Source organism: Myripristis murdjan, chromosome 14 (genome assembly GCF_902150065.1).
Source record: "Myripristis murdjan chromosome 14, fMyrMur1.1, whole genome shotgun sequence".
Taxonomy (NCBI): Eukaryota; Metazoa; Chordata; class Actinopteri; order Holocentriformes; family Holocentridae; genus Myripristis; species Myripristis murdjan.
Window position 1 is genome coordinate 17,437,512 of NC_043993.1, and position 27,448 is coordinate 17,464,959.

Sequence of the window (27,448 nt, forward strand, 5' to 3'; positions counted from 1 at the left end):
CCTCCGTTGTCAGAGCCGAGGAGCTGTCTGCCGCTTTCCCAGCAGCCCTTGGGCCAGTGACAGGGAGATGGATGATATCTGCAGCCTGGCCGCACTGCTCCCCTAACACACACACACACACACACACACACACACACACATATAGAGCAAACAAAACACCTACACACAGACTCTTTCGTCCCTTTCTTCCCTCTGCTCTCCCTCTTTTCCTCTGACACACACACACACACACACAGACACACAGACACACACACACACACACACATATACACTATGAGCATGTGCTGTTTGTCTAATATACCTCTCTCTTTGTTGCCTTTGGTCACAAAACCAATATCCTACATATCAAGGGGAATGAAAACCTCGGAAGTGAAAACAATGGAAATATTTTGAGAAGAAACTGCAGGATTTGCTTCATTGTTTGCTTACACAGCGCTGTTTGAGACAAGTCATATTTATGAATAAGCAAAACACACCAAATATATTCAAAGAGAACATTTAATGACATCACATTATTTACAAAGCACAGTTTTGGCATTCCAATATCTAGTGTACAAACATTTTATTTTCTAATAAGGCCTAAAAACAAATGACATAAATGGAAAATAATGGAAACAATGCATACACCATATGAAACACAAATTTTATTTCAATAAACACAACTGTATGATCCCAGAGATTACACATTACAAAATAGTGCACCTAGTTTCTATGCATCTCAAGAAAAAACATACAGTTACACGCAATTATATTTGTTTTATGATTACATGAGTATTTCTTACACTTACTTTGAACAGTTATGCTATGGATGTGGCTTTGAGAGCGAGGCTGGATCTGAGTGAAAAGAATCACAGTGGTGTGTGTGTGTGTGTGTGTGTGTGTGTGTGTGTGTGTGTGTGTGTGTAGGAGACTACGGTCCTCAGAGGAAGTCTAGCCCTTGCCCTCCCCTCCTCCCGTGATCTTCTCCCTCCCAATCTTCCCATCTCTCCTTTCCTTTTCTTCTTCCTGTTCTAGTTGCCCTTACCTGCTATCCTGCTCTCCGACACTGTGCTGACGCTCCTGCGGTCGGGTCCAAATCCAGCAGCCGTGTCACCCGAGCGACACCCGCTGCATACTAATAACGAGGAGAAAGCTAGGCTCTGCTTTTGCACTGGCAGAGAGAGAGCCACCCCCCACCTCTTTTCCTTTTCCTATCCCTTCCTCCTGCTCAGGCTCCTCTTCCTCTTCGTCACTCTAGGAGAACAGAGGGGGGAAGGAAGGGGGCAGGCAGAAATACAAGGAAAAGAGAGAAATAAGGTAAGAACGGTGCTGGGGGAGGCGGGTGTAAAGAGAGACTGAGTGAGGGAGGGGGTGGCAGGGAACGGGGCATTAAGGGAAACATCCATCACTGTTTTAAGTGACTGCAGTGGGACGGGGCTGAGTAAAAGGTCGTCTGGTCTCTCTCTGTGCATAGTGGGCACCTGGGCAGAGCCGAGCGGCTTCCAAATGACTCGGGGCTAATTATCTGGCCCAGGCCGTCTGTTATGGCAGCCTGACACTTTTACTGACTCACTCATCTACAGCCAGTGCACAAGCAAAACAAGGCAGCCACACGGCGAAACACTAGCGCCGACACTTGTCTGCTAACGAAATGGATCGTGTAGAGACGCTGGGAGTGAGGTTTTAAGTTTTTCAACAATTAGCAGAGACTTTGGTGGTGCGTGCGTTGGAAGTGCAAACTGTGATTTCTCTTACCTGGGAACACGGGGAGAGAGACAGAGACAATTGCCAGGGCTCCTAGACAAGAAAAGATAATGATAGCAATTTAGCGAAGAATATAGGTAAAAACAAAGTAGATGCAGAAAGTAAATTTTTTTTTTACTCTTTTCACACGGGTGAGAAAAGCTCTCAAGAAAACTGGAGTCAGAGAGCTAAATTAATCTCCACAACACCAGCCTTTTACAGTGGAGTATCACAGCCGCTCAGCGCACAATCAGAGTAAACATATTGTGTATATCTGAGTGCCCACCTGTCCGTGGGCAGAATGATGTACTTGAGAACACACTAGGAATTTCTGGCCGTGACCTGCTTTAGTAGGGACACAAAGGCAGCCAGTGGGCCGCTTGAACGCTTATGTGCACACGTGTGAAAAAATGAGTGTTTATACATTTAGCATTGTGGAATCTCTGAAATACGAATAAAACCACTGCAGAAGTTCTTAATTTTTTACTTTTACTGCTAGAATTTTTTACTATGTACTTGCAGAGCAACAGCTTCACGCTCAAAGCATTTTTTGTTTTGTTACCGTGTGTTACAATTAACAGGAAATGGCAGAAGCACAGAGGTATATGAATTTGGATCTACACTGCAACATCCACGAAAAAAACTGCCTGCAGCACTAATGCAGCATCGCAGACAGACATGTAAAGGAAGACTCGTACAACAGCTGCAAATGTAGCTCACTGACTGGGCATCTTTGCCAAGGTTACACCAGCCCAACTGTCTGGTGGCCAAGGGGTTAAAAGCTTTTGCCTGTGGCGACAACGCTAGGCCAGCTGTAGGTCACATTCAAGTCCCAGCCACTGGAAAGCCAACCTGCAAGACAGAGCATAATTATCCCAGCCAGTTACAGTTCAATAACTCCATCAAGCTGCTAGCCAGATACCAGGTTTCCCTGGCAACGCCTCCGAAGTGATTCACAGATCAGAGGGAGAAGGGGAGATAACACCGGACCTGAGGAGGGAGCGGGGCCACGGGGGCTGGAGGGGGGGCCTGTCTCAAAAACCAAGTACCTTTAGACAATACCAACATTCACACACAAATACATATGTGCAGCACCGATGTACACACACATACACACACACACAGGGCAGGTCTGAGTGCAGTCCAATTGGCTGTGCTGAGACCTCTGGCCTACCAGACCCTCAAAGCACTCCCTTTGAGCTCTGTTGTTTGGTTTTCAATCATCAGTTCCACTTTCCAGCCTCCTGGGCTGTGCCCACAGGCCTGCGGTGAGAACACTCTGGTCTCAGGGCAGCTCTACTGTCCTCTCAATAGACTCTTTGCCCTGCAGCATTCACTGTAATCTGCAAAACTTAATGGAGTTTATCGCTCCTTTCCGTCGCCCTGAGAATAACAGAGAAACTTTTGTGCTTTCATTGCGCAAGGATGATTGCATTACAAGTGGCACTACAATTTATACCTTAGATTGAATTAAAAACCAAAATTGAATTTGCTTTAGTGCAGATTTAATGGGGGCTTTGTGCCTGCACATGCGTGCAGTGTCATCTGCACACGTTTGTGTGTGTGTTCAGGTGACTGTCTGGCCTCCTGCCGCAGTGTCTGGAAACTCAGACACCCCCACCCCACCCTCCTCACCACCCTCCTCCCCACTGATCTGCTATCAGGCATACCTGATGCCCCCCCCCCTCGGCTCCATACACACACACACACACACACACACACACACTCCTACCCCTTTGCGATAAGAGATCCGCTGAGCACTAAGCTGGTTCAACAGACAACAGAACCTGACAATCAATGCAAAAAAACAAGCCCTCTAATTCACTAAATCCATCTGATTTCCGTGTCAGCTCTAGCCTAAATCCAAATGTGGCGGATAAATGTTAATCTGTCCTTATTACTTTTATCACAGAGCGATGCGGCAGCGCAGTGTGTTACATGACCACCTCTGAACAATGGAGTGTAATCTCCAGCACACACTCCAGTCCATCGCTGCAAACACTAATCTAGAATCAGCTGGAGCCTTTGGTTTATCTACACCTATTCAAGGTCTGAATCAGTCTTTCCTACAGCTGGAACTTGAAGACTAGCCGAGGATATGGACCGCATTTTGCACAGTGTTTATTTAAGACCTGGGCTGATAAATGTGCATCACAGCATATCACACATTTTGCTGAGATTGTGGCAGCTACTTGTGTGTTAAATGCTACTTTAAGCAGCAAGACCTTTATTTCCTGTGTCTGCTTCTTTGTCAATTTAGAATATGTACAGTATTTTTAAGTGGATATTAACACCTCATTTCTTAAATTAGCAGGTTTTTTTTCAGTCTCAGGGGTCTATTTTTTTTATATGCAGTGGCTGTATTTTGATTAGCCTTTTGCAAATAGAAAAACAAATTATTCACTGAACATTTATTTTAATGGGAAAAAAGCATTTGAAATAAAAGCCAATATTGCAATCTTGTGTTATGTAATTTGACCTTGACAACCACCTCCACAGTTGTTAAAGATTACATCTCATTACAACAAAATCAAAACAAACTTCCCACAATGGCCATTCTTAGAATCAAGCAAAATTAGAAATTAACAACACTGTTTTTTCTTCACACCAACCCAACCTATATCTCAAAAGATATTCACATTAAATAGCATTTATATCTGCTAGAATATTGTGAATACAAGAACACTTCAATTATTCATAGTATAGTGAAATAAATAAATTGAAACAGCGCTTGGACAGTGATTCTGAATGGCTTCAATCACATTTCTTCTCACCATTTTACCCATTTGGTACAGCAAACAAACACTTTCATCTCCCATTGTCACTGAACATCAGCACTTTTACCCTACAGGTCGAGGAAACAAAAGAGAATTTGTTATTTCAATTTATGTAGGTTTTTGATAAAAAATACTGTTTCACAGAGTTTCCCTTTAGGAAATTTCCTTCTCGATGCACACGGATCCGACGCCGCACAGTGTTTAGATAGCACACATTAAGTCGATTTACCAGTCAAGAACTAGTTTGACTTTGAACAAACTTTGTATTTCCCCTTTGACTGGGTTACAAACTAGCCCTGAGCTGATTTTTACGGGGTGATATTTATTGGAACCTTGGCAGATTGGACTGCGCATGCTGCTTTGTTACTGTTGGGGGAGCGGTGAGGATTTCATCAGTGGGCTCGGGTGCTGCCAGACTTTGCTGCGTGTCAGACAGATCCTAATAAAACTGTCTGGCTGTTTTGTGGGCACCAGCTCTGCTCTGGCTGTGCTGCGTCTGACTGCTCAGCACTTGTCGCACTGTGCCTGGCTGTTTGGTATTCATAGGGCATGGCACTCCTTCAGCTGTTGCTGGGGGCTCTGTGGCATAGGCACAGACTGATTAGTTGGCATCGGCATTGTTCACTATGAAACCAAATGGGGAGACAGGGGAAAAAAAACATAATTAGGGAGAGAGGGAGTTAGGGGGAGAGAGAGATGGAGAGAGGGGTATTAGAGAGAAAATCAATTGTTTTGAACTGCATTCCTAATATGGGTAATTTAGCAGAAATTAGGTTTTCAGAAAAGCATGCTGCCTTGGGAAAAACTGAAAGTTTAAAAATCAGGTCAAGCTGTGATGGTGAATGAATTCACACCTTTGAACAGCATAAAGGAACAGAACTAATTTTTTTTAAGCAGGCCTAATTTATTGTAATTGCACTTCTTTAGTCATGTTCACAAGAGACCAATCCAATGTTTTCATTTTCTATTCAATGTTCAATCTTGTCTCTTTTTACACCAGGCTGTCCGGCTAAATTACATGTCTGCCTCAGTATTCTTAAGCCTAATATTGAATTTCTTCATTCACCACCTTTGGTTGTGACATTTTATGAAGTCGACAAATTATTGAAAAAATAAAGACAACAAAATGCGTGTGGAGCTGCTTAAACCTTTTTTTTTTTTTTTTTTTTTTTACAGTTTACACATTGTTTGAGTTTTAAAGAGCATTAGTAACAAATAACGAGATAGATTTGTAAGTTATTATTATTATTATTATTATTCCATCAATAATGGTGTAACCCATAAATCCTTAGTAGAAAATATTAGTAGGCTACTGCAATTATTACTTGAAATGAAATTCATTTTAAAATTAAAAAAATAATCTGCAGTACTGAGAATAGATGGATGTTACTTGTTTGGCCTTTGTAGGTGAACATCTGTGAGTGTATCAGCCGACGCAACATTGAAAACCTGATTTTGTACATAAAACATAAAATCAAAATACTTTCACACATGCTGATAGTTTGCTGGGGTGATTTAATGCACAAAAAAATAGGACAATTAAAATAGCAATGTGTGAAAATAAAAAAAAAAAAAAGAGACGAATGCTGGTTGTGCTGTTAATCAATCACTGCTGTCAGTGGATTATGTTAGCTGACAGCTAAACAAGAAACTGGAAAACAATAAGGTATTGCAGTCAGTATTTTCACCGCATTTGAAACAGCCGCGACAGACGTAGATATAAGTCTCAGGCTGCTCCGGTAGCGTCTGAATGCAGCTGGAATGATGAAATTCAAAGTGACTGCCTTGGTAATGGTGGATCTAATATATTGGCATGGCTCTCTCCATTGCTCTGCTGTGGTGGTGACAGGGGTTAATCAACACAAGTCCGGGGTGTGGTGGGTTGGAGTGGTTGGTGTCCTGCCATTTCTAATCAGATCATGTACTGCATTTGAATGGTATTCACACAAAGATGTTTACACAATGACAGATTAGGATATCGGTTGACAATGCAACGCAGTGTCGATGGGTATAGTATTTCGGGGTAATGGCGATGACACTGCTACGATCACAAATGGCGGTCTCGATAAGTCACTGGAAAAACAAAACATTCTGGCCATCCCGAACATGCATGCTCCTGCAGATATACCTTTGCCAATGCTGTCATTCATTCAGCACTTTATAAATACGAGTTAGACAGTATTGTCGAACAGAAATCCTACATGTATTTGTTCTTTATAGCGTGGAAACCTTTTCGTGTGCCAGCTCTTCCTCTCTGTCTCTTTGTGTCAACCCTAACAGATGTACGTTTTTAACAGTAAATAAATGGCTGGTTCATGGCCGACTCCACCCTTGGAACATTCGGTAGAAAGTCGATTGTGCCCTCCGCCCGCGTCCCAAGAGCCTAACCCGTGATTTTTTATCAAGAGAGCTCACAAGTTAGGGTCTCAGGGAGCAGGTGAAGTACGACAGGGTCTACTGAGGAGCCGCAGTCAGCTGCAGGGCACTGAGTGGCACTGACACCGTTCTCTCTCTTTCTCGCACACAGACACTCTCTCTCACTCTCCTCTTCAACCGCTGCCACTTAAAGGTACCCGATTACTGCCCCAAAGGCACCCAAAGCCACAAAGTGTCTCAGTACTGACAGGCATGAGCTACATTGGTTCTGTCAAAGAAAAAAAAAAAAAAAAAAAAAAGTATAACAGCCCTCTGCCCTGGGCCGTGCAGAGAATAAAAAACAAGAAACTCCTATTCTTTCTTTTCTTCACTGCAGATAACTTATTTCGTTCAGAAGGCTCAGCTTGATTCCTGCACACACAAAGACATGCAAAGGCATTAAAAAAAAACTCACAGACAAATGATAACAGCAAATGCCACAAGAGAACAGGCAATAGCAGCAAGCAGAGGACAGCAGAGAGATGACAAAGGGAGAGAAAGAGGTATCAGACTCATTGGAGACAGCAAGACTTGAATTATCTCCATCGCAGCACCGAGATAGAAGCAGAGGCAGAGGCTCAGACAAACAGACAAGCCTGCACTGCCTGCTCTGTGCTAACTAGCCTTTGTGCTGGCAAAGGAAAAGCCCCCCAGCCAAGCAGCCGGGCTCGCCTCTTTGTCCTCAGAGCGTCGGCTGATCATCAGTCTAGATGTCTCTCTTCCAGGACGGCAGGACGCGGACGCCTCTGCTGGAGCCTCCATCCGCCTTGCAACTGACCAACGGAGCAAGAGAGCCACCTACCAGCCCACAGCCTCCGGCTTCCACCACAGGGGCGAGTGCCGACAACGCTCAGTCAGAAATTAAATAATAAAAGCCAGCTCTACAAGGCGCTGTGGCTGGTCAGCATGGAGGAGAATGCAGGTAAAATTCCACGCTGAGCTCGGCTTTAAGGAAGGTAGCAGAAACGAACAGTATTGTCTCCAGCACAGGTAGAGGTTTACAAAAAGCTTCCTTCAAAACTAGTGGTGTGCACCCCCCCCCCCCTCCTCAAAGAGCCCCCCCACCACCACCACCCTTTCACTTTCTACCTCAGACTGCAGCACCCTCTTGCCACCAGACCCCACCACCTACCCTCCGAACTCTGCCGCCATGGGGGCAAGCTTGGCACATGATAAGTTGTCAGTGTCACAGACACCCAGCTTCAGTCAAATAAAAAATAGCTTCTATCTGAACCAACCAAAAAAAAAAAAAGAAAAAAAAAAAGAAAAGAATCTACAGGCACAGTTGGAACCAAAGAATCCGCTGCCATAAAATGCCAAACTGCTCTGTCATACATGTTAGCAAAGTGACATTGAAAACATTCCCATGTCATTTTCGCCTGTCATGTACCCAAACACACCACCGATTGCCCCCCATCACCCCCCCCTCACCTCCCCACCACCACCACCACCACCATCACCGCCACCACTACCCCACCATCCACCTCACAACTCCTCCCCCTCAGACTAAAGAGGGAAAAAAACAGATAGATGTCTCTGCCTGTCTCTCTCTCTCTCTTTCTCTCTCTCTCTCTCTCTCTCTCTCCCTCCCTCCCTCCCTCTCCCTCTCTCTCTGGGGAACGCCAGGCAAAGTGGAGGCTTCCGGAAATGAATGCTCCCCGTCGCCCGGCACCTCGCCTCGCACGCTCTCTCCTCTGTCTGCCGCCGACTACGCCTTTTGTTATCCATCTTTGAGCTGAGGATAAGGAAGAACGAAGTGAAAAAAGGAGAAGCGGCGGAAGAAGGAGGGGGGAGAAAAAAAAGAAAAAGGGAAAGATGTTGGGGCAGGGGGGCTAAGGTGTCCGGGGGAAGCTGCAGCCAGACGCAGGTCAGTGAGGTGGGACGCCCCCCACCCCCCGCATTCCACCCCTCACCCCCACTCAACTTCACCCCCTCCGAGCGCTTGCATCGTCAGCTCCATCTCAGCATCCCACCCTTACCCCTCCCCGACCCTCCGCCTCCCCTCTCCTCTCCAGACACTGGGACATCAGCCGTGTCGTGACACTGTCATCTATACCCCTGTCCCCCCCACCCACCCAGCCCCCACCCCCCCTCTACCTCACAGGTCCAATAGTACGGGCTGCCATCAGAAAAAAAAACAGGGGTGCCAAAACCCATTCGGCTCCTCGCTCTGCCACCAGTGCTGCCAAACGCCGCGGCCGCCACCGCCACACCCCCCTTCACCTCCACCCTCCCCCTTTGACCCTTCCAACCCCGAAACCCTGCCTCTCCAGCCACTGCTGCCCTCTACCACTATCTCCATCACTCCCCCCCACCCTCCCAACCCCCTCCCATCCCATCAGCCCTCTACCTGTCTGCTTGTCTGGCTTGTCTGTTACTCCCTGTCTGCGGCTGCTTGCCCAGAGTGAGATACTGCAGCAGGAGTCTGCAGCGACAGCCCTCTCTCTCTCCCTCTCTCTCTCTCTCTCACACCCTCCATCCAGCCTTTGCCAGCGAACACGTTCCTCCCTGTGCTGATCAATTTCTTCTCTTTTCCAGAGGCGCTCAGACACACACACACACACACACACACACACACACACTGCAGCTAACTGGTTGGCCGCGGAGGAGGATGCGCTTTAGCGATCACACTGTCTTGTACCATGCACTGCAACATGAATGCAGTGAGCTCACACAGACACACACACACACACACACACACACACACACAGCCACAGCCACAAACACATACACAAATACATGCAAACACCAAATGAACAGATATAGCCGCTGACACAGAATTGGAGGCAGGCGCAAACACAGTCATCTGAGACAGTGCAGAAAACACACAAACAGGGACGCACAGTCAGAACCAGCAGCAAATACTGCTGGCAGTAAACGCACAGGCGACAACAAACAAACAAACAAACAACACATATTCAGAAGCAAACACGTCCCCGAAAACACAACCGAGACACCCCACGCAGTTTAAGCGGGAGACGCGAGAGACAGAACACAGACTGACAACACAGTGCCTATGCTATCACTGTCACCCAGCAAACACACACACACACACACACACACACACAAACTGGAGCACAGACAGCGATGCGGTCAGCCAAAGCATGAACACAAACAGTCACTGTCACAATATTGTGACCAAGGCTTGAAGGCAGCACGGAGCAGAAGAAGGGACGGGACTGTCCTAGTCAGACGGGAAAAGCAGCGACCAGCGCTGCATCAAAGAATTCAAGATCCACGGCAAACTCGTCTTAAATATTTTCAGGGTTTGTCAAGAACTGCATTGTTCAATTATGTGTTTGTTTGCTGTGGAGTCTGAACACATAAGTAGCTTTGATTTGTTTTCCTCTGAACTACCTACAAATAAACTGATGCATTACTCTTGTGGTCTTCTGCCAGCTGAGCCCCTTAAGATGCAGGACCACAGAAACACGCCACCATGTTGTGGTTAATAAAGGAGGACCTTTACATAGCAAAACCATCCCACCATACTGTAGACTGTCAGCTGAATACTAATCACATGTACACACAAACACACACACACACAAAAACATAGTTCCTCCACGTCAGAATCCATTCAACCTGTGCTGTGCCAATTTTACATGGAATTACTAAGAAAGTGTCTGAGAGTATACAATGGCGTCCCAAGAAAAATGTATAAATGACATATGCTCTTTTCGATGTTACATTTTTGCCTCTTAGCAGAAACGTCAAAATTAGTATCTCATAGTATCTCATAATCATATTCTCCTAGAAACTTTTGTCTGATAATGTCTGCAACAGGAATATGGACTCAGGGTCCTCATCATAAAAAACTGTTCGACAACTGCAATCCAAGCAGACACACCAAAAATCCATTAGTCTGAGCGATTGCGTATGTCCTGAATGTTTTCATGACATAGCTGCTATAATAGATGCCTGGGGTATTTTGTGTAATGCATGGTATATCAAAAATATCAACTCCAAAAGAAATAAAAAACAAAAAGAGAGGAAGACATTTTTGTCTCTCCCTCCCCCTCATGTCTGAATGAGATCTGCCCTTGATGGCTTGTTCTAATCTCCAAGCCTAATCACCTTCAACACCCTGGATAGATTAGGGTTGTGACCCTGTGCGACATTGAGGGGGCAGGGAGAGAGATTTGCAAATGTTATCATTGATTGATTATACCCTTTAATTCAAACGGAAAACGGCAGCTTTTTGACTCTGCTGCAATATATAAGGGGCCGAACTAGAGAGCGTCTCTGTCAGCTAAAGATGCCAAACACATTGGCGCATTTACGTCTTACAGAAACATACAAATGCAGGTCGACGATGGAAGACATATAGAGGTAAATCCTTCAGCCAATGTCAAAACCGTGGCCAGGTTGAAGTGTATGGGGGAGGGTTGGTCTTTGTAGATCGGCCCGGTGATGGCGGCGGTGACGCAGGGAGTGGGGGTGGAGTTGCTGTATGCTCGAGCCAGTGGGGCCAGCAGGCGGCTATATAGGTGATCAATCAGCTCCATTACAGCCGTGTCACTGCAGCGTCTCGAGCTGCCGCCGCAGCCCGCCCATCACCCCTCCACACACACAAGCACAAACATACACACAAACATCTTTCGCTCCATTCCAACTCTTTCGCTAGTCTAGACTGCAAGTATAACCCTTACCGGTGATGAAATGAATCTTTAAGAGTATACCTCATACACTGGCAGGTACACAATCCTGTTTTTGTTAAATAACAGTGGCATATGTAAGAAAAGCAGTAAGATTCAGTGCAAGCAAGCACCTTATTACGGTAGGATTTGCCATCGATCAGAGAAAAAAGAACAAAGTTGATGCGGCATGGCTGAAACAGATCATAATTCACCTGTTTTCGTTTGCACCAAAAAAAAAAAAAAAAACTTGACATGAGACAGATCTTTTCAAAGCATCCAAAAATAGGACCGGCTCCATTGTGATTGGTAGGTAGCACACACAATGAGCCAGGAGACATTATGCAGCAGACATTTGCAATGACACCATTCGTTTTACAATGAGCCCAAAATAGCTCCGCATGGCCTGGAGATGCATATCTGTGCCACAGATGCCAAGCAAGCGTCAGACAGGTATCCAAACAATGGACTTATCTCAGACAGAGCAAACAGCAGAGAATGGGAACATGGAGGAGCAGAAGTAGGAGGAGGGGCGAAGGAGGAGAGTGGAGGAGGAGAGTAGGAAGAGGAGAGGAGGAGGGGGCAGAAAATATGTGATGCACAGTGCCTTGCTAGCCAGCCAGCCAGCGGGACATTAATGACGATCATGTCTTGTCACACTAGCTGTCGGGCCAGTCAGCAGATCCTGCCCTTGTCCCTGCCCTTCTCCGATCAATGGCATTGATCTGTCCCAGGGGTCAAGGGGCAAGAGCGTATCAATAGGGGGAGAGTGGCTGATGCAGCAGGCGGAGAGGGGCTGACTCCAGACAGATCAATGACACCCCCCGTCTGCCATCGGTGTGTTATGATTATTCATTTGCCATTAACCCAATCACGTTAAGGCAGTATCTTTCCTTGTGAAGAATGAGTATGAGGCGGCTTGCCTTTGTAGGTACGTCTGGTTTTAGGAGTTGGGGAGCTACAACACCAGTTTGGCTGGAAGGAACCATCTTCAGGTCCCAGACGATTTGTTACTAAGGTTTCCGCCCTTTAGTGATGACAGGAACAAGCCAATCGCTGCTCGCACAGCGGTTACCGACGGAACAAGCTATTGGCTAACTTTATAAGCATTATTGTGCCAAAGTGTCGCTCCCTGTGATAGATTTAGATCATTCATTGAAAGCTTGACAAATCATATATGGTATCCTTGTGGCCTAGGTCATTTCCATCAATACCTGTGTATATACGCTCTCTAAAACCTCTAAACAAGAAAAGCAAGACTGTTATCTGCAATATGATCATGTATGAAATGTATGTATGAAATGTATACCTTGGATCTACTCCACTGATGATTAAAGAGACTTACTTTACTGGACTGGGCTGTTTGTTTTAGCTTTTCAAGCCAAATGAGATTTATCTTACACTATAAAGAGCTGTGAACCAGAAAATATACCTTCATAATGTATTCCTTCAACCACCCCCTTGTGTATGGCTCTCATAGTCACTTTTTCAATCTTTTCCAATTCCCTCTCAATTTAGCTGTAGCCTACATTAGAATGAGAATATACAATGGAGGGCAGAATAAACTCTTCTCTTTCAGCCCTGGCAATAAGAGGCAGCAGTCAATATTTGCCAGTGCATACTGAACTGTGCTGGGATGAAGAGAATATATTTTAACACTGAAATTCAGTGGTTTGTATTTTAAAGAAACTTGTAGAAAACAAAACCAGTGGCACATTACAGCATTTTACACAACAATACATTACAGTACATTATGATTTTATCACAATACATTCTAAAAGTACTGTTTGTTTTATTCCAAAAGAACAATTTAATTAGCCCTAATTTTCATTTTTGTTTGACCACAAAACAAAACATCTGTTGGCTCTTTGATTACATTGTTTCTATTTTCATTAACAGTTTGGTGTAAAGGTGACTTTCAGCCATTGTGTGGCTGGTAGGCCTAGCATACCAGTGCCCAGTACCCCGTGCTGCATGAGATTGGACTGCAGCATCCTGAATTCAATAAAGAGTAACTTTATTTTCTTAATTCCTAAAGTCAGCTGAAGAACCTTGAGGCTCATGGCCAGCAGACTTCTCAAAGGGGCTGTTGAGCCAGTGGAGACAAAAAAAAAAAAACAGCGGCCCGATCCACCCCTATCTAATCCCATAATTTATTTGTTCAACCATCCCATAAATGAAGGCCCAGCTGGAACCAATGACTTTTAGCTGTGCTGCTGGGGCAGCTGGACAGAGGAGTGCTGAGGCAGCATGATTCTCCGCAGCGACGCTCTCCTCTACACATCTGGAGGACCGATTGGGGTTCAGAGGTGAGGAAAGACGAGAAAAACGCAGTTCTTAAAATAAACTCTCCTTGCTCTGTTAAACTGGTGGGGGGCTCAGGAACAGGAAAGAGATTCATATTTTAGCTAAACTGTAAAATATGCTATATGAGTCTGATATAATAAAACAGTCACTATTTCTTCCTGCAGTGTTTTCTAAACTAACTGTAAAATTTGACACTAATTGTGAATAATATTCTGCTCATGCCACTGTGAGTGCGATCATCTTTGTTCTTGTAGTACCTCTCTATGTGAGACAGTCAGAGCCAGGTGTGTTCAACACCTGGTGATGGTTAGTTGACCAAGTCGGTGTCATCACCCTAACGATGCGGTAGCAAAGTGCCAGATAAAAGGACTTCATGGGTTTCTAGGGATTTACCAGGATCAGATTCTCTTCCAAGACCCTGTTTGATGGCAGTGACTTTGGTGGCAATGTGATCAGGCTGAGTGGGCTCACGTGAATCACTTCAGTTGAAGTTGTAGTGTTATTATCACTCTTTGTTGGGCTCTAATTGATAGCTGTTTCCAATTAATCCCATTCAATACCAGCACTGATAAGAGATTCCACCAACTGAGAGGTTATCATGGGGTGTTAAGTACCATTACCAGTGGGGTGTTCCCAAGAAGATGGAATGCTCCCAGGAATTTAATGTCTTTTTGGACTTAAAGACTTAAATGTAAAGACTACTGCTCCATCTGTGAAGCTAGTCTCTAAGACACAGTGCTTTGGCACAGCAGCTTGAGTTTTCCACTATTACAGAAAATGGATGGCCTAACTTGGTTATTATTATAGGTCTAATGTATACACTATCTTTCAACCAATGGAAATGTTAATTTTTCAAGATCAATCGCTGCCTTTGGAGAAGCCTATAAACTTTTATGTATTTGGTTTAGAACTGTAAAGTACAGCAACACATCTAACGTAGCGTTAGGCTGGCTCTGTGGAAATCCTGATGACCAAACACTATGAAAAAAGATGAAATCTTCACAACGTAAACCCAAAGGGCTAATAGGATAAATGACACAGGTCCCCGAATGGTGGCCCACTCAGCCTTGGCCCTCAACTCAGCAAGAGCAGTGTCATTCATCAAACAGCAAAAACACTGCCACAATGATAAAGAACTACAACAGAAATTACAACAACACTCCCTACCCAAGCTGCATTTCAAATCAGCTTGGCCTGAAGAGTAACAAACTGTGGTACATCTTAAGCTGATTCGTCAGGCCATTTTTCTCCTATGCGGTGCTCTGGAGTCATTTTACAAGTCGTGGCCTGGTGCCAGACAGAGATGAAGTCACAGGCATTGAGCCTAGTGGACAAGCCTACAGTAAACAGAGACTTCAGTGTCACCGAGGCAAGCTTCAACCTGAAACTAGACCTCATATCACAAATGTTCACTGTATGGAACGTCGGATGCTATATCACAAGGACCACTGACAATGCATAAACATTCGGCTTTTCCCACATGGCGACACTTGAAATATTACAGAGGTCTATGGAGGCAGCTTGGGGTAAACAGCTCTAAATACTGCCAGGGATGATAATCAAACCTCCAAATCGCTGATAAATGTATTTGACCTAAAACCTCATCAGCTTGAGAAAGATATCAAAATGAAAAATATAAATGGATATGCTGTTAAACACACACACACACACACACACACACACACATAATGGGCATTTGTCAGTTGTTGGGAGGAGTCCCAACTTAGATTGGGAACTTTGATCTTAGGACTTCAGATTTATTATGATTATTCCATTTCATACTTTGTGTTCGTACCCTATCATCTCTGCATCATACAGCTTGGCAGTGATTCACATCCCACATGTGACTGATTCAGATGACGTCACAGCCCTGCACCAAGTAAACTGTGGCTGAGGCGCAATACCCGGCCTCAAGGAAGGAGCAACAGTTTGAAAAGCAAAACCACCACGGTGTGAAATAGGTTCCAGCACACAATTACGCCTTACTGAGAAAAATGACCTTTCACAAGAAGGCCAATAATATAGCGTGATTGGAACATTTTAAAAGTTTTTTTTTCTACATTACCATCCCCAGCACCAGAATGAGCTTTATAGGTATAAATGGCACAGCGATGGTTAAACAAGGAGTCGTTTAATTTGGTCCATTCACTATCTTCAAACTGCACTTTTAACTACTTCCTCTTCAAATCTATCAATATAGCAGTGGTAACCCTGGGGAAGGGGAGAGGAAAAGCGTAGATTTCCAATATGTTTGTTCTGTGCATTTTGCAGTTAAAGTGATACCATGAGACGATCGATTACGACTTACCACAGTGCATTATGTCTAAAAATATACTGCATTTAAGGCAGGAGCTAATTGACGGTTTTAAGCCGCAGCAGGCAGGCTGACCATGGCTGTCCGCAGCTAAAGGTCAGCCATGAGCCAAGAACCCCAGGTGGGCAGGAACTATGTTAATGTAAAGACCATTAACACTGCAGAAAGTAACAGCAGCCTACACATCAGAGTATGCCACAGGTTGATATAACAACAATCTTATCAAACACTGCTACATCGTATTCTGTCAATTTTACACAAAGCAGCTGGTTGGACAGACTTACAAAATGACAGTATGTCTTTGTTGTCGTACGTGTACTCCAAGGAAAGCTAGAAGGTTGTACAGTTAACTCCCAGGGTGTAATTCTAAACCATACAACCTACTACCTCAACCCGGATGCACACATTTTCACTATGGCTCTTCTTCTCTATACTGAACAAAGTCTATCATCTTGTGGCTGATATTACTCAGCAACCCTCCTATCTATCACAGAGCATCATCATAGTTATTAAAGGTTCAAATTAAGGTACTGCTGCACCTAATAGCAGTGTCATGCATTGTTGGGACATTTGCAGCATCCTGCTGTCACAGAACACGTAAGCATTTCCAAAATAAAAACTGCCACATGATCACTGACAATGTGGTTAATCACCAATAAAACCATTCATGTTTCATGTAATGAGAGAAAGTGAAAAAAAAAAAAAAAAATAAATTAAAAAAATAACCAAATGTGGTTAAAAGACGACGTTCACACCACAATGACAAAGACCCACAGAGGCGAGCTTGTGCTGTCAGATGTGCCACAAGATCGGATCTACGGGTTTGTGCCAAATGGTTAAGGCCAAAGTACCAAAATAATTCAGCAAATGACTAAAAATGTATCCTAAAAGCTAAACACTGTAACCTCTGTGATAAAGAACCACAAAAGTGAATGTGAGCCAAGCGTCTCAGATGATGTCATTGCAAGAGAATGTCAATAAAAAACGGTCTTGCCTTGTGTGTTGATTAACAGTTGAGTATCAGATAATAGTCCAAGTTCTCTGCAACATTTATATAGTGCAACAACAACAACAAACCTGCAGTCTAAAGCAAAATTACGTTGAGTTCAGTTTGCTGACATTTAGAGAAGCTGCACAAGAGGCTCTGTTGTGACTCCTCCTATCCCCCCGACCACCACAGGAAAAAAAAAAACAAAAACAAAAACCAGAAACAAGAAAACAAGGAAACAAATGCTAAGAGTTTTGTGATAACTTACCCTTCATGGATGTGCCATGCTCAGGGGTTCATTTTGTCCCAGGTCGAGTTCTGTCCTCTCTGAAAACAAGTGAAAGAGTTTCTTTCAAAGACTGCTTCATTCAGGCCTCTCATAATAAGGAATTGCTATAAACATAGAATAAGTAATTTCTGTGTTGATGAAGTGCCAGCACTATCAATGAAATGCATAAGAAACTTAAGAATAGTATGATGATGGAGGAGAAACAGAGAAGAAAACTAAGTTGTAAGATATTGCCAGTAACAGTTTTGACAGCAACTGATCCACATGGGGAAAAAAAACAACCAAAAACTGAAACGCAAATGACATTCTTACATTCCCAAATATGAAATCAAGTCCACAATAATAACAATCATAATTCAAAACCAACTCTGTTATGGACTGCTGTCCTAAACAAGCCCACAGAATCGCCATATCTGTCCTCCTCCTGGCCATGAGCATTGTGGTTGTGGCGAGAGGTTAGCCCAACTTAGCCAAGACCGCAGATAGGAGAGAGCCATGGCAAGGAGCTGAATAAATCAGAGCGACTGAAAGGGATGCCAGTGTAATCAAGCATGCCACGGTCAGCTACCATTAACCGTGCCAGTGCCAGAGAGTCGCAAACAACAGAATATTCCTACGGCTGCAGTGCGACAAAGGCAGGTATGGAGTGAGGAGAGAGTGAAAATGCCACTTACCCAGACTTTTATTATCTTGTCTGATTTATCATCTCTGTTTTTCTCTGGGGGGGTTTTCTCTGACCACTCTTTTTCTACCTGGAGACGAGCAGCACGAGTTACGGCCATCCATGTTTTTTTGTTTTTTTTTTTTCTTATAGAAACGACAGGAAGCATTTTTTACCACGCACAGGCACATTCATGATGAAAAGACTGAGGGGCATTTCTACACTGAGCTCGCTGGCAAGACGGGTTCAGTTCAGCGATGCACTGTCCGCCATTTTCTCAGAAACAAACAAGAATGAGAGAGGGAAAAAAAACTGGATAAAAAACCTTTTGCTGGCATCGTTATTCAAAGTTTCCCCCTTTTCTCCCTCTGTGTGTCTTTCTCTCTCTCGCCTGGCACCATTACAAAACCTTGGCTGGAAAGATCACATGATTTCCTACCAGAAAGCCACAGCATTCCCAGTAAGTATTCTGCTGACATTGTGAAGACATCTTTTGTCTAAATCAAAATGTTAGCCCAGTCTGCCCCCCCAAAATTTGGCACCTTCCGGGGGGGTGGGAGGTTAGGGGAGGGAGTCAGTGCAAAGGGGTGGTGTTAGGAGTCATGGCAACCCTTACCTGGCAGGCTGCCCAGCACCCTGAGGTGGGGAGAAGTAGGGGCTAATGTGGTGTGGAGCAGGAATGCTCAGAGCCCTCCAAAGTCAACTCTATGGGCGTGCTGGCTGCTTAAGATTTCAGCTCAGATTCCAGATTTTTTTGACACAGTCAACACAAAGGGCTTGCCGAATGACAATCTAATAACAAAGTCATACCTGATGATGCAAATACAATGTGGTGTGCATTTACATTTACATTAGCTGGTGTGTGAAACTAAGCTGACGTGTTCCTCTTTTTCAATGTAGAATTTATCTGAATGATCGAGCCTTTCAGTTACCAGGCGTGGTAGGTCAGCTTCAAAATATGCAGAACAATTTTATCAATTCATGTGGTTTTGGTGGAGAATACACGAAACCAGGTTACTGGGAAATATGAGGAATCTGACCTGATTGTTAATGCCATAACTCTTGTTTCTTGTGAACTGTAAATTTGATCAAGCCACTTCTGGGTGGAATTCCTGTTTTATTCTTCAGAATGTCAACAACTCAATAAACTGCAATAGGGAAATGATTTACTGGTAGATAAACCCTGTTTTGTCACAAATATATCAAAAGCAGGCATAGCAGATTTTCCAAAGTTGCATACCATTACAGTTAGCCAGAACAGTAGCAATACACAGGAATCAGGTGGTTTATGGTAATAATAAAAGGATATGACATGGACCTGCGTCACTATGAGCAAAGTATCAGCCGGATGAAAGATTAAAGATCTACCCACAGAGCCTTTGTTATGGTCTCATCCAATTTAACACTAAACTGCTGAGAAACTGCCTTGCTTCCTGACCTCTGTGATGATTTAAAAACAAACAAACAAAAACAAAAAAAAAAACAGACAATGCTCTGTCTGTGATTGGAACAGAAGTGCTATGCAAATGGATATATTTTTACCCATCTGTGCATGTAGGTATGTATGTCAGGCTAAACAATTAATCACAGATAAGTGTGTATTTGACAATCTTCTATTTTTTTTTTTTTTTTTTTTTTTACCATTACTGATCATGTAATTTAGCAATGTTTAATTGGTTGTTAAGAAGGCTCTGTAGTGGCATATAAAGCCCTTCCATCACACATGACCAATCAAAACCTTTGAATTTCACAACATGCACCTCTGTGACCCAAACAAAAGTTGAGATGGAGCAAGTGCCAAACCTAAACCACAGACCACCTCCAGAAAAAAAATGTGTAAGTGTAAGTCTGTAAGTAAAACACAGTAACAGACAACAAGCTATGCACAAATATTTTCAGTGACCCTTGCTGAATTTTATTTATGATTTGGATTTTGTAAAAAAGAACCACAATGAGAGTAAAGCAGAGTAAATAGGTTTCTAAGGTTTCTTTAGTGGTTTACCTCGAAAAAATTAAAACTGACTCAGAAATCAAGAGTTCTCTTTTTAATTTAACTTGTGCAACATCACACCAAAATGCCTTTTTATGTGGCTCATGGAAAAGTCAGTTATTAGGCTTAACAATATTATTAATGAAAGGCAGTGTTGAATGCTCTTCATTATCAATATGTTCACTGTAATTATGCACTGTATGCACAACCATATCAAATCAAAACAAAAAGTTTGTGTGCAAGAACTGCGGTGAAAAAAATAAATAAATAAAAAGGAAAAAATGGTTCATTCCATGTTTTTAACATATAACAGTTTTGCTGACAAAAAACTGCTTGACTGCTACTTTTTATCTGCTGCTGAAATATTATGAGAAAAAAATTAAAACGTAATTTGTTAATGTGCAAAAGTGCAATAAAAAATGTATTTCCTCAAACTGAGGCAAATAATCTAGAATAATAATCATGATAAGAAAATTTAGAAAACCACTTGAAATCATAATTTTGTTATTTATGTATCTAGATTTTTTTTTTTTATCTCCTTCTGTATCTGCTGGTGCTATGATTAATAAAAAAAATTAAAAAAATTAAAAAAAAAACAGAGAAAAAGACTGAAAATGCTTAGAGAAGACAAGGAAATATATGCATTACAAATGATAAACCATGGATTATTTATTCCAAATCCACTGTGGCCAGTCTGTCTCATCCCCAGGGCTGCGCACCACAGCCTGGTGCGGTGGCCGGGGGAAGCAGAGTAATAAGACTCCCAAACAAAAGGCCATGCAGCCCTCTGAGCCTCATCTGCTCCAGCCTCCATTAAACAGACTCAGCTGAAACAGTTCCAAAACATTCCCCCACTGAGGGGGTCATTTCATATCCTGAAAGGCAGGAGGCCAGGGTCAAAGTTCAAATGAGATCGGGAGGGGTGGGGTGGGGTGGTGGGGGAGGACTTCCCTTGGGATGGGATGTACCACTGCAAACCAGACAGGGGTGGAAAATCAGACACCTCTCAGCCTGGTAATATGGATGATGGGATATATATAGTCAGTGGGGGAGGGAGAGATAGAGGTAGAAAAAGAAAAAAGTGTCCACTGCACACAGATATGACAAGGCTAAAAAAAAAAAAAAAAAATCTGTAGCACATAAGATAAAGCCTCTCTTTGCAAAACACCCTCCAGGTCTAATACTAATATGTTGCCTGCATCAACAAACATTTCTGGATGAAGCCTTTAGTTAGTTAAAAATCATTTTTGTTGTTTGTTTTTATACAAAAAGTAGTGACATATAATTGGTTTTGAATGAAATTAATAAATCGAAACAACTGAGACACATCTTACTTTTGGAGTAAAAATGCCCCTTTCTCAGAAATTATTCATTTGACACTGAAATCTGACACATTACACACGGCCTGTTCATCTTCCCCACAAGCCTGCACTACAGGCAGCCAAAACTAGATAATATGAGCTATTTTGTCCTCCGACAGCACACCAGAGACTAGGTGTTATTTCTGGCTCAAAGCCCTTATCACCATTAATTTAATGTTGCCTCAAGCCATGACAGAAAAATAGTCAACAGGTTAATCCAGACACAAGTTTATATAGTTCGGGTTAATGACGAGAACTGCATCCATCCACCCATTGCAGGGCACCCAAGTATGTGACTGACTTGCCAAGAATGCAATAACACAATATTGAAAAAAAAAAACCAAATGTTGAAATCTGACATTCTGCACAGCATATTTTGGATAACTCTGTTTCCTTAGTTATTTTACAGACTGTCAAAAGTGCAGGCTGTGCAAGACAATGAAGGAAAGTTGAGGTTTGAACGCAGGTTTTCCCCTGTGGAGAGGCCTCGCCTTGCTCGGCCCTGCTCTGGCCCTTCGTCTTCAATGTTCCAGCCACCCGAAAAACAGGAATCACAAAAGGCTATTCCTGTTATCTTACATCAACTGCAATTTGTGAAAATAAACAGGTCATTCCCAGACTAGACACAAGAAAGTCAAGATATCCTCAAGAGAAAAATCCTGCTTCTCCATTAATGGAGATTATAATAGAGTCTTTGTGAGCACGGTGATGTAATTTCACAGACAAATGAGCATGTTTTCTGGTCCATACATGTTCACATTATGATGAAACACAGCTCAGTTGGATGCAAAAGCCAAGACGAAAATTAAACTATGACACAAAGTCAGACTCCAATTCACTTTCAGGAGGGCAGCTCTAGGTTCTGTCTCTTGAGGACAGCACACATCAGAGCCGTGGCTCTCAGTATTCTGGCTTCAGGAGGGAGCTGTTGATACTCACAAATATTGACTAAACCGTTGAGGATAATAGAAATAGTGTTTTGTGAATGCTGATCCAGGGTGTAATGTTGCTTTAAATGCTTACAGAGCTTTGCCGTGCAGCCAGCCGGGAAGATGACTTTGCCTGACCCACCTGTCTGTTGATCCTGCTGCCTAGCACCAGACTAAACACTGAGACTTTCGGCAAGGCTTATTGGCTGCAGCTGACTGAGCTACAGCCAATCAGAGCGTTGGGAGGGATGGATGGTGAGCGAGAATTGGGCTGCTATACAGTGAAGGGGAGAGGAAGAGGCAGTGCAGAGACAACCAAACCTCCCAACAAACTCGGGTGCTGCCTCGAAACAAGGAAGCACACCAAGACAGAAATGCACCATGCAGACAACAACAAGCTCTCCTGTCAATAATTTGTTTTTGTTTTGTTTTTCCACAGAAAAATGTGATAACACGACAGCTTTCCCAAGACTGAATGCAAAAGCTGTCTTTTGGGATATAAATAGATATAAATGCTGCAGTTTGACTTAAAGTCATCATGCTCCAAGAGATAGGAGTGCTTTTTGCTAGGGTAGCAAATGTTGATGCATAACAATAACAAACTAAAAGGGCATCAGTTTCTGAATGGCACTGAATTGATTACTTGGCTTCAGATAGGGCCGCTATCAGACTGTGCTTTTACCATCGCTAAAAAGGATCAATACCTAATGAATTCCAAACAGCGGAGTTTCAAAAACATAACTGTATCCTACACATGAGTGCATAAAGTAACCTCTGTGGATCGATGAATATGACATTACACAAAGCCGGAGAAATGCATCTTCCTAATTGACTTGAGCATTTCAAATTAATTCAGATGACAATTAAAATGGATTGGATTGTGTGGCACCTTTCGTCCAGGGATCTCGGAGAGCTTTGTATTGTATGTTCAGCTCACCTCATGACCTGGCCTTGTGTTTTAATTACCACCGTCTCCTATCAGACGGCTCAGGCAATACAACAATAGGAATGGAGAAATTGCAAATCTTGGTTTAGCATTTACAAAGTGACTGAATTAGCACTGTGCAGCGATAAGGGTTAACATTGTTAGCTAATCAAATGTAATTAACAAGTAGAGAATTGCCGGCCATGAATGTCGAAGAACAAAAGAAAGAAGTCAGTGACAAAGCTTGGTCAACGCTGAGCGTTTGTTTATGTCAGGTGTTTTCTGATCAGACATGTACAGGTTCTGCATTTTCAGTGAGAGTCCTATGTTGTGTTATGGCTATAAAGGATGTTTTAAAAAAATTGGATTTGTGTTGCTCACTAGGAAGTAATTGCTTGAGGACGCCCCTGTGTGGTGAAGTGTTTAGAAGCGCAAAACTTGTTTTAGTGAGATCGTAATATCAATCACACAATCGGAAATGCAAATATCCTAACTGACTTTCCAACAGAATCCACATGTGAGCAGGTACATTTCTGCTTAACATTTGCTGATATTGAGACAGACTGCCATCACTATGAGATGCAAAGTGTTTACAAATGCACCTGACGCTGTCATGAGTAACTTACAACAGGTGAAATAACATTTAATCTGATGGCTGAGATACATCCGTGTTTAACTGCTGCTTACTTAGTGTGGAAGTAACAATGCTTAAGTTTAGCTGCGCATATTTCAAGAGTGTTGCAACACATGAATGAAAATATAATAAAATAGAACAGAAAACTAATGTTTGTGCATGTGAGCTCAAACTTTGAGACGCTTGTAAAAACAACTCACTTTAAAATTACTGAATGCTGTTATACCATATCGTGTAAAAATATTATTTTTTTTTATTACTATTAATATATAATGAACACACAGATGTTATTCAAATAAGATTTTTGTGTTGCTCCACTTTCAGTCTGGTGAATCTCTAAAGGTTCCACACTATGTTCTAGTTACACCAAACATTAGTAATATCTGACATTGTTAGTGCACTAAAAGACAGCCTTCAGCTCTTTTCTGCCACGTAAGAGGTTAGTGACAGGTGTGTAAATGTCTAAGAAACCCAAAATTTCTATGTCCCACAAATTTTTTTCTCTGGAGGAGCAGACTGTAATCAACTGCATTAAGGATGACTTCTCATTTGGGAGGCAGAGGCGGCAGTTATCATAATGATACCTTTTCTCAGCATGTCCTTAACAAATGCTTTCCCAAAGATAATCCCCCTGCACAACCTCTCATTATCAAAGCAATTGACTGACAATGGAAAAAAAGAACACTGGAAATTACGCGAATTAGTGTAAGCCTATAGAAAAATGATTGCCGATTTAAGACTTTAATTAGGCTATTGCAAAACAATCAGACACAATTAGGAGCTACCCGTCAATAAGCTAAAACTCATAAGCAAGAGGAGATGAATTAATATTTGATGATTTCTAATGGCTATTTGGGCTTCGATGCCTTTCGCTAACAGTTGGGTACTAGATAGTGGAAAGTCTCCACAGCTCCTGTGGTGGTTAATAAAGCAGGTGACTTGCAGGTAAATCAGCAGGTGAATCAGCATAACCTCACGATGAAAACGACCATTAGGGTGTAATTGACTTTCTAAGTACCGTCTGAGTGGGACCGGAGACATGCACTGAATACTTAACAAGGCCACAATGCGCCATACAAATTTCAACGAGGTCAGACAACAACTTTCAGCATTAAAACTTGTTCTTCTTACAGATCAGAGCTGTTTCTAAACAGCGTCTTAGCTTCAGCACTCATTACGGTGCGGTCAAACCTGCTGAGGCTCTGATGGAAAACCTTTAACAGGCTTTTGTTCATTTTACTTTCACAAAAAAACTAAGCTATCAGTACAACCTGAATGGTTGTTTTGATTAATTTGACATTTTTAGTGCTTATCCAGAAGCATGTGCACAGGTGAGAGAAATTCAGCCCCAGACATTTTTATTTTACAAGACATAGTGCACTCCTAGCTTATGCACATACACATATGTATTACAAAAAATGTTTTATTATTGTTTTTACCTAGAAACAGAAAGATATTAATGCTATTTGGTGAACACACTGATCTGAGGCCACATACAGCATCGTGACAACAAATGGTTTCAGCAAGAGGTTTGAGCCAAGGGTTTCCCTCGTGGAAATCTAATCCCCAAGCCTGGCAGAGTTAGTGTCATGTAGCCATTAAACGTAATATGACAAGGTGTGAACTCAGGATTATAGGGTTCTGTCTGACTTTATTTTATATTAGAATTAAGTTATACCCATATTCATCGTATTTGATTCTTAGACTTGTTAAAGGGTTATATTTTCAAATTTCTAGTGTTTAAATTCTAACTGAGACCCTGGCCTTCAAAATGTTCCCCCATCCTTCCAAATACCACTAGGCTGTAGTTTGTATATTGAGCCCTTTTTAAAATGAGGAACTAAATTAGCCTGAATAAAATTAAACATATTGAGCAACAAACAGAAACTCATTTGAATATAATGAACCACAGATTGCATTTTCACAACACAGAAAATGCAGAATTAAAATTGGGTTACAGACCTAGAGTGCTTCAGAATCTCGGACAGAGAGGGTGAAAATCTGTTCCTATTTCATTTTGTGTATTTATTTATTTATTTTTACTTGAAGTAATGGAGAAACACAGCATTATTTCTTGTACCTAGAAGGTAAGAGACACAAAAACATTCGGGTGGCTCAGATAAAGGTTCGAGGTTGAGCTATTGTATGAGAAACAATGAAACGTTTTACCAATATGAAAAAAGGGCTCCAGGGTTGACTGTGATGAAAGAAAATTACAATGCTTTGATTAATCATTTCAGAGAATTTAACTGCTCATTCAGAGAAGGGAGCTATGATATTACATAAAGCAAAATGGCAAGCCAGATTTTGATTAGCCAAGTACAACACAGACAAAAAAAAAGAGGGCTGCAAACATCAACAACTGTGCGACATTGTGTTGTGCACTGATTTATCTAGCATTCATCTAGGCCTGTATACAATCTCTACCATAAATGGAGAGCCGTAAGACACATCTAGACCTAAAGCACATGACACATTTGATATGTATGACAGATCAAGGCTTATATCATCCATATCACGGCGGCATACAATACACCCAGAAATCACATGCAGCTGGGGTGAAAACAATGAAGCCAGGCACCGGTCCAAAGTTCACGTTCATCCATTCGGAATTAAACCATTTGTCTTTAATTATCATTTCTCGAGCCAGCTTGTACAAAAGCGTGAAACATCCTCACATGGCCTGGAGGGCTGTGTGTGTGTGTGTGTGTGTGTGTGTGTGTGTGTGTGTGTGTGTGTGGTGAAGGGAGTTCTAGAGAGATGCGCCCCAGTTGAAAACATGTGGCTCCTCTCACCCCCAAAGCCATGTAGCCGTACAGAGCACATGTGTCAGTCAGCCATGATTCGAGGCAGAGCAAACGGGATGGGACAGAGCGGGGATTATAAGGCAGCCTGGTGTTTCCACTGGGGTCTCCCCTGCTGGGCTACATGGTCCCAGCTCCCTTTGTCTGCTGTTAACCCGTTAAATCCCGCGGAAGAGCCCATTCAGAGAAGTGTCACATACCCCGGGGGGGCATTTTGTGTGGAATAATGATCTTAAAGGGGTTACATAGCATTGCCACTGATTCCCCCCCCACCCCCCCCCCACCCCACCCACCTTGCACAACCCCCCCCACACACATTCATTTGTTTCCTGGGGTGTTTGTACTTTCAATTATTGTCAGCTCTTGTCTTGTCCTTGTTGCAAACATCTTCAAATGATGTTCCCTTAGAGGAAGTCCCCATGCACTGAATCAACACCAGCACAGTTGTTGATAAAAATCACTCAGTGGGCATCCAGGCATTTCTCACAGACGAGTTTAACAGGGGTATTGACTTTTGGCTGTGATACGAGGATATGATTTAGCTATTATTCTGGATGCACACTGGTTTGTAGCATCACCGCAATATAGCACTGCCTCCCTCTCTCTCTCTCTCTCATGTTCCTGTGATGCACTAAACACTTTGCAGTGGACAACATATGACAGCGTGCGTGTGTGTGTGTTTGTGTTGTAGACGGAGA

At 42.8% G+C, this 27,448-nt stretch overlaps 1 long non-coding RNA gene across 1 annotated transcript in view; it reads right to left on the minus strand.

Moving 5' to 3' along the window:
• Positions 1–480: 480 nt before the first annotated feature.
• The window catches only part of LOC115371806 (uncharacterized), a 57,091-nt gene continuing 30,123 nt past the window's right edge, over positions 481–27,448 (minus strand). The window contains exons 4-6 of the long non-coding RNA XR_003929390.1: positions 17,426–17,484; positions 1,735–1,776; positions 481–1,233 (exon numbers count right to left, since the gene is read on the minus strand). This is a non-coding gene — a long non-coding RNA (uncharacterized LOC115371806). The remainder of the gene's footprint in view (positions 1,234–1,734; positions 1,777–17,425; positions 17,485–27,448) is intronic.